The 12,932-nt window shown below is 37.6% G+C and overlaps 1 long non-coding RNA gene across 1 annotated transcript in view; it reads left to right on the top strand.

Moving 5' to 3' along the window:
• The window catches only part of LOC125175481 (uncharacterized), a 94,854-nt gene extending 83,318 nt beyond the window's left edge, over positions 1-11,536 (top strand). Inside the window, exon 5 of the long non-coding RNA XR_007155826.1 lies at positions 10,681-11,536. This is a non-coding gene — a long non-coding RNA (uncharacterized LOC125175481). The remainder of the gene's footprint in view (positions 1-10,680) is intronic.
• The last annotated feature ends 1,396 nt before the right edge of the window (positions 11,537-12,932 follow it).

Here is a 12,932-nt window from a genome sequence, read left to right as displayed (position 1 = left end):
AGTTAACTTCCTTTTCTCTAAAGCTGTTTTCATATATCTTATCAACCGAGCTTAATGAGCTATGTGGTCAGTATCAGCATGTATGATTAGTATGTGACATTGGCAGGTTGCAGTTCCAAGTCTTGTTATTGATCCTATCTTAATGTGGTAAATTTTGGATGGATGACAATGGTGGTGATAAAATGGCACAAAAAAGAGCCAGATTGCAGTGGGTCTGAATCTTACAGCTTTAGTGCTATCATTAATATCCATACCTATCTCTATGTCATCTGTGTCTATATCTCTATATCTGCTTGATTGAAATCGAACTCAATAGCCTATCTGTAGCACAAAATATACTCTTATCTCAAAAGACTTTGTCGCATTCTTTATTTGGTTTGCTTGTTTTAGAGTTAAATATATTTTCATGAGACGGAGAAGCACTGACTGATTATTTTAAGATCATAATTTCCTGTGAAAATTACATCTCAGTGTTCCATTTCCCTCTTGCTGGTTTGTGACATCAGCCTTATTTTACGTGGTCATCCAAAACATAGCACTGAATCTACAAATTAATTCAGAGCTATTGTCATTTCCTTGTGCAACCGGCTCATTTTTTTGTTATGTAAATGATCCAGATGGCAACAAGATCTTGTGAGATAAATAATACAACATAATTTTCACAAAATCATACATGATTACATCTATGTCTGTTACTGAGAAAATGAAGGTGGTAAGATGTATTGTGATAGCACTTAAAGTTTTGGAAACTTCAGTTATTTTTCCAACTTTGCATTGGTGTTGTGCAAATTACTTCTCTTTTAGTTGTTGAGCAAATTTGTGGATCTCAAGTTTGGATCAAGATTCTCATTGGTAATATAGAAACTATAAGAGCTACCTCTAAAGGGATTTTTTAAGCTTAGAAATGTATGCAAAATGTCTTGCCTTCTAGCTTATATCCAATTAATTCAGGGTTTTTTACTATTATGACCTTAAAGTAAAACCAAGAAAGTTAATCATACTAATAATCATATATGTACACACATATAGGTATATATATGTATGCAATTTTTTTATAATCAAAATGACTTAAGTTCTTCAGGTTTCAAGAAGAAAACAGTTTTTCTCATACATATTTTCTAGAAGGTTGACCTGGTGCTTCATCATGCCCACAAGTAGAACCCTCCTCATAACCTTGCTCTCAAGAGTTTGCCTAGTGTAATGCTACTAAGGCTGTGGATATTTCCTTCCCCCACTAGCCGACGGGTACATTCTTGCTGGCTTTCACCCTTAGCAATCCCAGATGGTGTAACGTCCCATGGTCTGAGTTCTTTCTCACAGAGCACCGCCTTGGTTCTCCTCATCCATGACTCACATCTGCACAGGCTCCCCTACCAAGTATCGCAAAGGTTTGGCAGGCCATCTACAAAGGCCACCTCTACTGAAATCTTAAAATACTTCCTTCAGACTAGTTTGGCTGCTAGTTTATTCTGTAATAAGAGATAACAGGTAGGTTAGCATTTAATTATAATGCAAAAGGAAAATTCCAATCACAGTCCGTAATAGCTTTCTTAAAGTGAGTTCAATTATGGAATATGAAACAGTTGGTCCATAAGAGGCTACCCTAATGTGTTCTTCCATTTATTTTCTGTCTCTGTCCCGTGGGAAGTGGGAAGAATTGACTGGAGCAGTGTATAAGGTACCTCTGTGTCTCCTGTTCACGAATGCTTGCCCACATTTGTGTCATCTGAGATGGTAGCCATTCCCTATTTACATGTCACTGCTTCTTCTTGGCTATTATTGGAAGACACATAACAAGGAAATTTCTTTAAAAAGTGGCAAAAATAGTTCCATGGATAAATGGAAGTGTGCACTTTGGAGCAGAAATAAAACCAAGTCAGGGGTGCCTGGATGGCTCAGTTGGTTAAACATCCGACTTTGGCTCAGGTCATGATCTCACAGTTTGTAAGTTCGAGCCCCGTGTTGGGCTCTGTACTGATGACTCCAGGCCTGGAGCCTGCTTCCAATTCTGTGTCTCCCTCTGTCTTTACCTCTCCCCGTCTCATGTTCTGTCTCTCTCAAACATAAACACTAAAAAAAGAAATAAAACCAAGTCAGTAATTTTTTTGTTTTTTTGGGGGGGGATGCATGTGGGGGAGAGAGGCAGAGAGACAGAGAGAGAGAGAGAGAGAGAGAGAGAATCTTAAGCAGGCTTCATACTCAGTGTGGAGTCCGATGAGGGGCTCAATCCCATGACCCTGGGATCATGACCTGAACTGATATCAAGAGTCAGATGTTCAACCAACTGAGTCACCCAGGCGCCTCCCAAGTCAGTAATTTTTAATGGATAAATTTGGATTTTATTACAGGGTGTTTAAATAACAAAATCCTCAAAACAGTCACATTGTCAGTATTGGTCATCATTTCAATGTTTAGGAGTAGACTTGAATCTTTAGATAATTCAGATGAATGCATGCTAAATGAAAATATGATGTTTATGAACTTTGAGTTAGTTTGACCAAATTTGGTAAAATTACACTTTAGCTACATTGGTGATTTAGGTGCCAGATAATAAGTTAATTAATCTCAAATTTTACCATTAATTCTGAGGAATGGGGCACGTACTCTACAATGTCAGTCAGGAATTCAAAAACTTAAACCTTCTTGCTCCCCAAAACTCTCTCTCTCTTTCTCACATCATATTTTCATTCAGCATGCACTCATCTGAATTATCTAAAGATTCATGTCTACTCCTAAACATTGAAAGGATGACCAATACTGACAATGTGAATGTTTTGAGAATTCACACACACACATATACAAAAGTAAATTTTTCCTACTTCTTGCAGAAAGTGAAATTTACACACAGTCAAGAGCGAAAAAAATCAGTTTTTGAAGATACACACAGATAAATATATTAATGATTAGAGCTCCGGGCAAGACGTCTGTAACAACCTTATATAAAAGTGGTCTGGAACAGGTGATTTCTTGGATTCTTTGCTTTCAGTAATATTTTTCATTCTACTCCAGGCCATAGGGAATCCATGTAAACATTCGTACACACATCTGTTTTGAGTCCTCTTGTGCTGCCTCTCCATCTGAGTACTTAGCAGTGATAACCAACCTCACGGCCAGTTAAAAAAAAAAGGGGTGGGGGAAACACTGTTTTCCAAAGCTTCCCCCTTTGACTCCCATCCTCCCCTTTCCTGGGTACTTTATCCTCTGTAACTTCTCTAAACACAACATTGTGATTGGTCCGTTCATTAAATTTTGCAACCTTCTCAATATGAGTGTAACATTTTTTTAACTATGGGATGCTGAGCGACTTAGGAGGCGATGTGCAATGTTATTGGCTCAGCACTAAAGTCATTCTCATCGACATCCCTTAAAAAAACATTTCTTCTGATCACCTCTCATTTAGTGTAGTAAGCTAGTAAGCTAGAATCTTAGCAACATGTTGTATTGTGTATTTTTCCTCACTCTCAGTCTTTCAGTAATAGCTTCAGAATCCTTGGAATCCCCAGCTATCTATTTCTTATCCTCTACTTTCGATGCATTGCTTTCTTGTTCCCATTGCTCCTGTTTCAAGAAGCGGCCCTCGCCAGAATGAAGACTTTGGCAACTCTTTCCTTAATATCTTCAAACTTGTGCCAACCCCTTTCACAACTCCTATGCAATTTTAGCTCTAGAGATTCTGTTTAGGGAAAGCCATCCCTTACCCATCCTGTGCACACACTATTAATCTGGAGACATAATTCAGCATCTATGCTTTTAAGGGTACACTTTGTTTATGAAATTTTGAGTCTGTTCTGTGAAGGATCATCATGGCCATCTTGATAAACCTGTCCTATATCTCAGTTGTGCTTAATTATTACAAATAGCTGCTTATTGGGGCACCTGGGTGGCTCAGTCAGTTGCGTGTCTGACTTCAGCTCAGGTCATAATGTCGCAGTTCCTGAGTTTGAGCCCCACATAGGGCTGTCTGATGTCAGTGCAGAGCCTACTTCAAATCCTCTGTCCCACTCTGTCTGCTCCTTCCCCGCCTGCACTCTTTCTCTTTCTCAGAGATAAATAAAAATTTTTAAAAAGCAGCTGCTTGTTCTCCCAGTCACCTCAACATTTAGGGACTAAAGCTTCCAGCCCTAATCAGTTCAGACTCAATTAACCTAAGGTGGTTGAAAGATGATTAATGACTTACAACCAATTTCTGAGCTTTCATGGCTATCATTACACCCAAGGATCCAAGATCATCTACCAGCGGTGAGTAATCAACTGTAGTTGAGGTGAATCAATAAAAGCCAAAACTCCACATCTAATGGCAATTCAGGTGCCTTTGCCAGATGCTACTGTTTCAAAAACATTCCTCAGTGATGCAATGGATTCACTGTTTTTTATTTGCAGATGGTCTTCTTACGGAACTTACTAAACTCCAGATTAATAGGGACAATTCGAGGTGTTACTGGGAAAGATGAGGAGAGTGTACATATTGTCTAACCAGTGAAGGGTGGTCTTCAGTCATCTCTGACTCTCTGCTGGCATCTGCTGAATGGAGTCTCATGTTCTCTCCTCTTCATCATGAACAATCATATACCGGAATCAGATTTTGAAATCTGTGTTCATGCCATGGCCTCCATTCTCCAGGACCGTGCACTCTGTAGTCTTTTCCACCTGACTGTGGATCCTCAGGCTTCTTCTCATTGCTGACCTTTGGACTGCCCAGCTGAGGTACACAGGTCTCTGTGAGGCTACTAAAAAGCCTTTTTGGGCACACTTCTGATTTGACTATTACTCATCAAATATTGTTACTTCACATTGGGGTTGGGCATTTGGTTAGATGTTCAGTCACCCCAACTAAGTCTTTTGGATGCAAACACAGTGTTTTCTATTCTCTAACATCCCTCCTTTATTCTGGGACTTTAGTCTAGTCTGGAGTTGGGTCTTTATCACCCTTCTCAGGGACTCAGATTTTATAAAATTACTTCTATGTCTTCTATAAAGTTTCTTGGCCTCTATAGTTGTTCAACCATGCATATCTTTTCCTAGTGGGAGGAAAACCTAGTTTTCACATAATTCTCCATTGCTCCCCACTCTATGGTTTATGGCATACATTCTAGGCTGTAAATATTTCAGGCTTGCAGCACTGTTGTGCTCAAATTAATCTCCAAAACAGCCTAGCTTTCATAATAAAATTGTATCTGCTTTAAGACTAATATTTCTTCCAAGCATGCAAAAAATCTATTTAGAAATCTGCTGTTCTCCCTGAAGCAATGAGTGCCACTGATTGATTCATTTGAGGAACACCAGAAAATATGAGAAATTCAGGATATAGCATTCTCAGATATTACATACAGTGTGGTGTATTTTCCCCTGCCATTCACAGGGATTTTGTCTCAAATTGGTGCGATCGATAATAGAACATATGCTTCTCCATGAAGGAATGTGAACAGGGATAGACTTCAGGGTCATTCACCAGCATCTCAGCAGAATCTTCAAGGACCCAGCTCTTTCTACCTGCTTCCCTTCAGTTAATTCATTCTCAGGCTGGTAGTAAAAAGGCCATATTCATTCCAGTTGTCACATTCCCAGGCGCAAACATATCCTGAAGAAAATGAAAATCCTACCTGTTCTTGTAGTCGCTCTTCAAACTGAGAAAACTTTTCCTGAAGTTTCTGAGTCCACTGCCACTAGTTATGGTGGTAGGATCGTAGTCCACTGCTGTAGCAATCTCTGGCAAGGTTTTGGAGATTACTTCAAAATCGATCAAGCCACTGGATTCAGCTTCCCCCGAGGCATAAAGGAAGTAGAAGAAACAACTATTTATCTGCAATGCATCGAGGGTCTATTAGGAGAATGGCATGAATGCTTACTGAGTAGACAAAGAAAAATGTCAGCAGCAATCTTAAAACAATATTACTCCTCAACATATACATGCAAAACATTTCAAGATGTCCTTGTTTCCCATGCTAAAGATTTTAAATTAACCTTGTAGAAAACAAGGGGCCATTAAGTGTTTTAGAGCAGAGACAGAAGATGACTGTGTTTTCATTAAAATGATAATCTTTGCAAAAATGTGGGGAAGTGGAGTATGGTTCGTGTATGGCATGGTGCATGGGTGGTATGTGTGTGCCTGGTGGAAAAAGCTACATGCAAGAAGAACTTCCAGAAAGCCCAAAAAGTTTTTTGTTTGTTTGTTTAGAAAATGAAGAGAAGTTGCTCAAACACAAAAGTGAAGAGAGAAAAGAGAAGTGTATATATTACTATTTTTTTCTTACTGAACCTTCTTTCAGAGAAAACGGTTTCTGCCTGGAGCTGCCTCTTCCTAGAGAAGCTTCTGTCTGATGGTGGCTTTGGCTGCCCTGTGACTGAGGAATGGAGAAAAGGTGCAAATAACATTTTAAGTCCCAGAAAGCATGGACATGAGAAGCAAAGTATCAAACACGATATCCATACAGATAGGAAGAAAGCGCCAACTGGATTTAAATAGAAGTTTCAGCTATGATAGACAAATTGAATGGAGCCTAAGAGAGATATGTTTGGATGGAATCCAAACTGGTTCACATCACGTACAACTTTAGATCCTTTTTTTTTTTTTTTCCTTTCATTTGAGGATGTTAGTAAAGAGCTTAGACTTTGTGATTAGACGGACCTGGGCTTATATTTTGTCACTGGCCGTTAAAAGCTGGGAAACCCTGTATTACCTTGGAGGATGTTTTCAGCACAGATTTGGGCTTCAACCCTATCTCTCTCTATTTCTGCTGATGTGTCACAGCATAGTGATTCGGACCATGGTTACTGGCGACGCACCGCCAAGGGCCAAGGTTTTATCCCAGTTTCACCACTTAGAGGTTATGACCATGCAGAAGATGCTAGACTTTTCTGTGTGTCTTAATTTTCTTATCTGTAAAATGGGAATAATGATAGTACCTACAACATCGTGTTGTGTGGATTAAATACTGGGTATATTCTTACTTGTGTTTGTTTATACTTCATGAGTTATTGTTCCTTTTTTTTTTTTTAATTTTACACTTGCCTCCTGGTCCGTGTGGAAAGATAATCATATATTTGATGACCTATTCAAAAATTCTGACAGTTACCCAAAAATGAAAAGATTACCATACCTATGATAATTTAGATATTTGGGGGCTTTTGATACCTTTTTTGGGTTCATTTATATTCCCTATTACCACATTAAAATACTGTGGATGTGTGGCCTTGTCATATGAGTTTTTATAAAGTATGACAAGAGACTATTAGCTCATGATATATATACAGTAAATTACACTAGGTGATCTATGAGTGTGACTTGAAATAAATTGAAGTTGCGGACGATATTTAATTTTTTGAGGTCTCTTTATAATCTAGTGGGTTAAAATATATATAACAATACATAAAGACATACATGTATCACTTAAAATGTGCTACATGATAGCTACACTAATCCACCATTAATCTGACAATACTTTTGTATGTATTTACTTACAACTCATTTTACTGTAAGAATGAAAATTCTTTAAGTATGTCCTTTTTATGGTCTATTCAGATTAAAGAATAAAAGATAAATGAAGGCTTATATCCCCCCCTCCCCATTTAGATTAGGAAACATTTCCCGTGTCGCCCCGCATGTGGTCTTCCTGATTTTTTTCATGTGGAATGCCTGATGTACGTGTTCAACTCTCTCGATGTTGCTAGACAATCCAGAGTGTAAAAATCCTAGTTTCCACACATCCTTAGCAATATTTACTGCGAATACATTTATCTTAACTTTTTGCCAATATTTTAAACAGAAAATTTGGGCCTTCATTATTTTCCCAGTTTTAACGCGTTTGAACACGTTTTCATTTGTTTATGCACAATTTGTGTTTCTATTCTGCAAATTGCCCTTTAACATCTGATTATTTGATCTATTCTAATGTTGATAGGACTTCTTTGTATTCAGATTTAAAATTCTTTGGGTGCAATATTGTCCTGACATATGAAGTTTTTCTTTTTAAGGTATACTTCTTTTTGGAATTTAATAGAGTTCATGTTATTAAACATTTCCATTATAGTTTGTTTTTTCCCCTTGCTGGCAATCCTTCCTTATGAACAATAGAAAGGTTTTCTTCTGTACTACTTTCTAAGACCTTCATACCTTTATCTTTTTAATTATTTTATGTAAATGAAAGTGAATTTTGTACATATTGTGAGGTAGTATCTGGTTTCATTTTCTTCCCAACTAATTGTCCCAAAACTTCTTTTCTTTATATTATTTTTTGTACAGTAAACAATATCATTTCCAAATTATATAATTTAATTTCCAAATTCCAAATTATATAACTTCATAGATAATTAAAAAATTCCAAATTCTCAAAAATACCTGTTCTAGAAAAAACTGGTGCCCACACTTTTTTAATCTGATCCTGTGCTCACTCTTTTTTTTTTTTTTAACGTTTATTTATTTTTGAGACAGAGAGAGACAGAGCATGAATGGGCGAGGGTCAGAGAGAGACGGAGACACAGGCTCCAGGGTCTGAGCCGTCAGCACAGAGCCTGATGCGGGGCTCGAACTCACGGACCTCAAGATCATGACCTGAGCTGAAGTTGGACGCTCAACGGACTGAGCCACCCAGGCGCTCCTGGGCTCAGTCTTTAAAACCAATAAGCCATTTGCCTATTCCCGCTCAAATACCAGAGAAATTACTGAAATTCCTAAATAACAATAAAAATTACTATCATTCCTATCATCTATGTGAATAGTCACTAGAGACGGTGTGACTGCCTTGTTCTTTATCATAATCTCAGTTATTCTTGGCCATTTTCTCCTGCATTTTTTGCACACTACAAACATCCTGCTGTGATTTTTCTTTTCATTGTATTGAACCTAATGATCCTTTAGAAATGTCATCTTTCTATGAGGTCTTTACCCTACAAGAATATGCTGTATCTTTCATTCACTTTGCATTTATTTAGGTATTTTTAATGTCTTTTAACGCATATTGTAATTTTCACCACTTAGTATGGTTTTGCCTTAAGCTTTTATTCAAATGTCTCTTATAAGATCATCCAGACTGACAGGTGCTATTACATGTTATACAGCTTTATATATTAATTGCAGTGACAATCCTATTTTCCTATGTAATCTCTTTTATTTTAGGAAATCGTATTAATTGACTGGTTGATACTGACCTAATCCTACATTCATGATTTTCATCCAAATGGATCTTTCTGTGTCGATTCTTTTTCATGCATTACTGAACTCAGTTTACTAATATTTAGATTACGATACTTGAATCAATTGTTATGACTGAGATAAATGTACAATTACCCTTCCACATTTTTGTTTGTTTTTTTTTTTTGGTATCAAGATTATTTTATACTTATGTAACCAATTTTATTACATGATGCATAATAACTTTCAAGAAAAAATGAATTACTGACTCCTTTTTAACTTTTGTTTACTTATATATTATTTATTATTGTTGATTTTAAATGTTTATTTATTTTGAGAGAGAGAGAGCACACTCACATGCATGAAGGAGGGGCAGAGACAGAGAAAATCCCAAGCAGGCTCCGTGCTGTCAGAGCAGAGCTTGATGTGAGGCTCAAACTCACAAACTGAGATCATGGCCTGAGCCGAAATCAAGAGTCAGAAGTTCAGCTGACTGAACCAGGCTTGTGCCCCACTGACTCATTTTTCCGACAAACGTTTTGGTACTAGTTAGATATTCAGTATCTTCTGGAATAAAAATTTCTTCAATATTCATATATCATGTTCTTCTAGGAATTTATCAATTTATCTGGATTTTCAAAGCTATTGATATAAAGTTATTCATCGAATCCATGTTTTAACAGTTCATGTCTGCAGCTCATAAATGAGCGGCAGCTCATTTTATGTCTCCGTTCCATTCCAATCATGTATTTTATTTTTCTGTTTTCTTACCAGTAATTAGAGGTTTGTTTAATTTGTTAGTTCTTTAAAAAGGAATACATTTTCAGCAGGTCAAGTTTTGCTATTAAAATATTCTGCCTACTTCATTAATTTTTGTTCTCACCTTTAGTTTCTTCCTTTTCCTTAATTTGGGTGTATTTGACTGTGTTGTTGTGGCTGTTTGAATTCCCCAATTTGGAAGCTTACCTTAATATTTTGCAGCATTTGGAAGCGCCCCACCATACTATATCACGATCTTAAGTATAATTTGATGACATATATCTGTATCTTTAATATATGCTAAAAATTCTGTAATGTTCATTTCACATTGGGAAACCGCAATCTTAGGTGTTAGTAAGTGTTGTAAATATTGATAATATACCTGATTACCTAAGAAAGCATCATATTTCTGCCCTAAAAATAACCTTGACTTTCTGTTATTTACCTTGTAATGTTAAATACAAGAGGAAAATGGATTGTTATTCTATATCCCAAACAGATATGCATTAGATGTGCACTGAGCAGACTGAGTGAACTCCAAAAACATGTAATCAATGACATCAGAGACCACTGAGACATCTCAGCTACTGCTTTCCAGGAACTCATATACCAGTTCTTCACTGACCTTCCCCTAATATCCACATGATGATAATCCCATCAAATGAAAACATACAGTTCTATCAAGGCATAGCACAAAGTTATTGATTTTATGTTTTATTGTCCACTGCATTGATGACTTACTACTGGAGAGACAGATATTCGAATTAAAATAAAAATAGCTAATTTTTTTGCAGAGGGAAGGTGAGCTATTTTCCCAAATGACGCTATGTTCAAGACTCAACACAAAGGTAGAGAATGAAGGGAAGACTGACTTTATGATGCAGAGACTCAAGAAACTGAAGTCATGAAGCTTCAAGAAGGTTTGAAAAATTGAAGGAATATGTAACTAGTTAAGATTTTTGCTAATTATTTGGGAATCTCTTTCGTTAAAATAAAAATATATTAGAGGACACATCTCACATCTTGGTTAGACAGGTCTGGGAGTTCAATCAGCATTCTCCAACCGTCTTGGTGTAGAAGGGTTGAACAAAGCATCACTGAAGTTTGAAAATTCTGGTCTCTCTTTTTTATTTTTAAAATTCTTTAAGGTTTATTTGTTTTTGATAAAGAGAGAGGCAGAGAGCGAGTCAGGGAGGGGCAGCGACAGAGAGGGGACACAGAATCCAAAGCAGGCTCTAGGTTCTGAGCTGTCGGCACAGAGGGCTCGAATTCGGGAACAGTGAGGTCATGACCTGAGCTAAAGTCAGGTGTTTAACCCAGTGAGGCTCCCAGGCACCCCGAAAGTTTTGGTCTTTAGTTAAATATTTCACTCTTCTTAATGTTAAACATTTTTAAAACAAAATAGTTTGGCCCATTCATTCATATGGCAGGTAAGATGAAATAAATACATTTTGAACTTTCGTTATTGTATAATTATAATAGTTGTTATTTCTCCACAAATATTATAAGAACATGACCCGTGCAGCCCTGTGGACTTTTTGTAGCATGTTAATATTGTTAGGTTATTTAGTATTACTATTAAAAAAGAAAACATTAGGGGCGCCTGGGTGGCGCAGTCGGTTGAGCGTCCGACCTCAGCCAGGTCACGATCTCGCCGTCCGGGAGTTCGAGCCCCGCGTCAGGCTCTGGGCTGATGGCTCAGAGCCTGGAGCCTGTTTCCGATTCTGTGTCTCCCTCTCTCTCTGCCCCTCCCCCGTTCATGCTCTGTCTCTCTCTGTCCCAAAAATAAATAAACTTTGAAAAAAAAAATTAAAAAAAAAAAAAAGAAAACATTGGAACTTATTTATGTTAATGTATAATTCAAAAGCTGTAGTATGTATGTATATGTGTCTATATGTGTCTACACATATATGTGTGTGTGTATATATATATGCATATATGTATAAACACATGTGTAAATGAGTGAGATGGAATATTTCAGACCCCAGATTTTTTTACCTTACATAGAAACTCCTGGATGTCCTCCCAGAAACATAAAATAACTTTCCACTTGTCAAATAACTTTCCAACGATGGAGCTGGAATTAAAACCTCAATCTCCTGCCCCTTAAACTGGTGACATTTCATTACCCCCATGCAGGAGGAAAGGAACCTAAAATTGAAGCCTCAGATTCCAGTACCACTTCTGTTTTTTAATATATGTGTGACTTTGGGCAGGTCTATCACATTTTCAAATTTCACCTTCCTTATCTGCTTAGTGGAGACTATAATAATTTCGTGTCGTCTTGGAGATGCAGTGAGATGATATATATAAAATTCTTTTTAAAATGCTCTGGTGCTGCTCAAGTATCAGTGAATTTCAATGTCGTGAACGGTTTTTTTTTTTATCATAGGTGTTTCTAATATGAAGTTACAAATATTGGGGCGCCTGGGTGGCTCAGTCGGTTAAGCGGCCGACTTTGGCTCAGGTCATGATCTCGCGGTCCGTGAGTTCGAGCCCCGCGTCAGGCTCTGTGCTGACTGCTCAAAGCCTGGAGCCTGTTTCGGATTCTGTGTCTCCCTCTCTCTCTGACCCTCCCCTGTTCATGCTCTGTCTCTCCCTGTCTCAAAAATAAATAACCGTTTAAAAAAAATTAAAAAAAAAAAAAACAAAAAAAAAAAACCAAATACGGAGGTACTGCTATGTGTCACATTAAATAATGATAGATTAATTTTAGACCTATCCGTGTAACAGTACACCATGCAATCTATATTTAGTGTCAAATTTAGTGCTTGAGTGGCTCAGTCGGTTAAGCATCTGACTGCAGCTCAGGTCATGACCTCACAGTTCATGAGTTCCAACCCCGCGTTGGGCTCTGTGCTGATGGCTCAGAGCCTGGAGCCCACTTCGGATTCCATGTCTCCTTCTCTCTTTTCTCCTCCCCCACTGTCTGTCTCTCAAGAATAAATAAACACTAAAAAGAAGTCTTATTAGCCCTCCGGGCTTAAAACTCAACTGTTGGGGTGTCTGGGTGTCTCAGTCAATTAGGCATGGACTCGTGGTTTCC

This window comes from Prionailurus viverrinus, chromosome C2 (genome assembly GCF_022837055.1).
Source record: "Prionailurus viverrinus isolate Anna chromosome C2, UM_Priviv_1.0, whole genome shotgun sequence".
NCBI classification, from domain to species: Eukaryota; Metazoa; Chordata; class Mammalia; order Carnivora; family Felidae; genus Prionailurus; species Prionailurus viverrinus.
The sequence above is the reverse complement of the archived record's forward strand: the minus strand, read 5'-3'. Positions and strand labels throughout refer to the sequence as shown.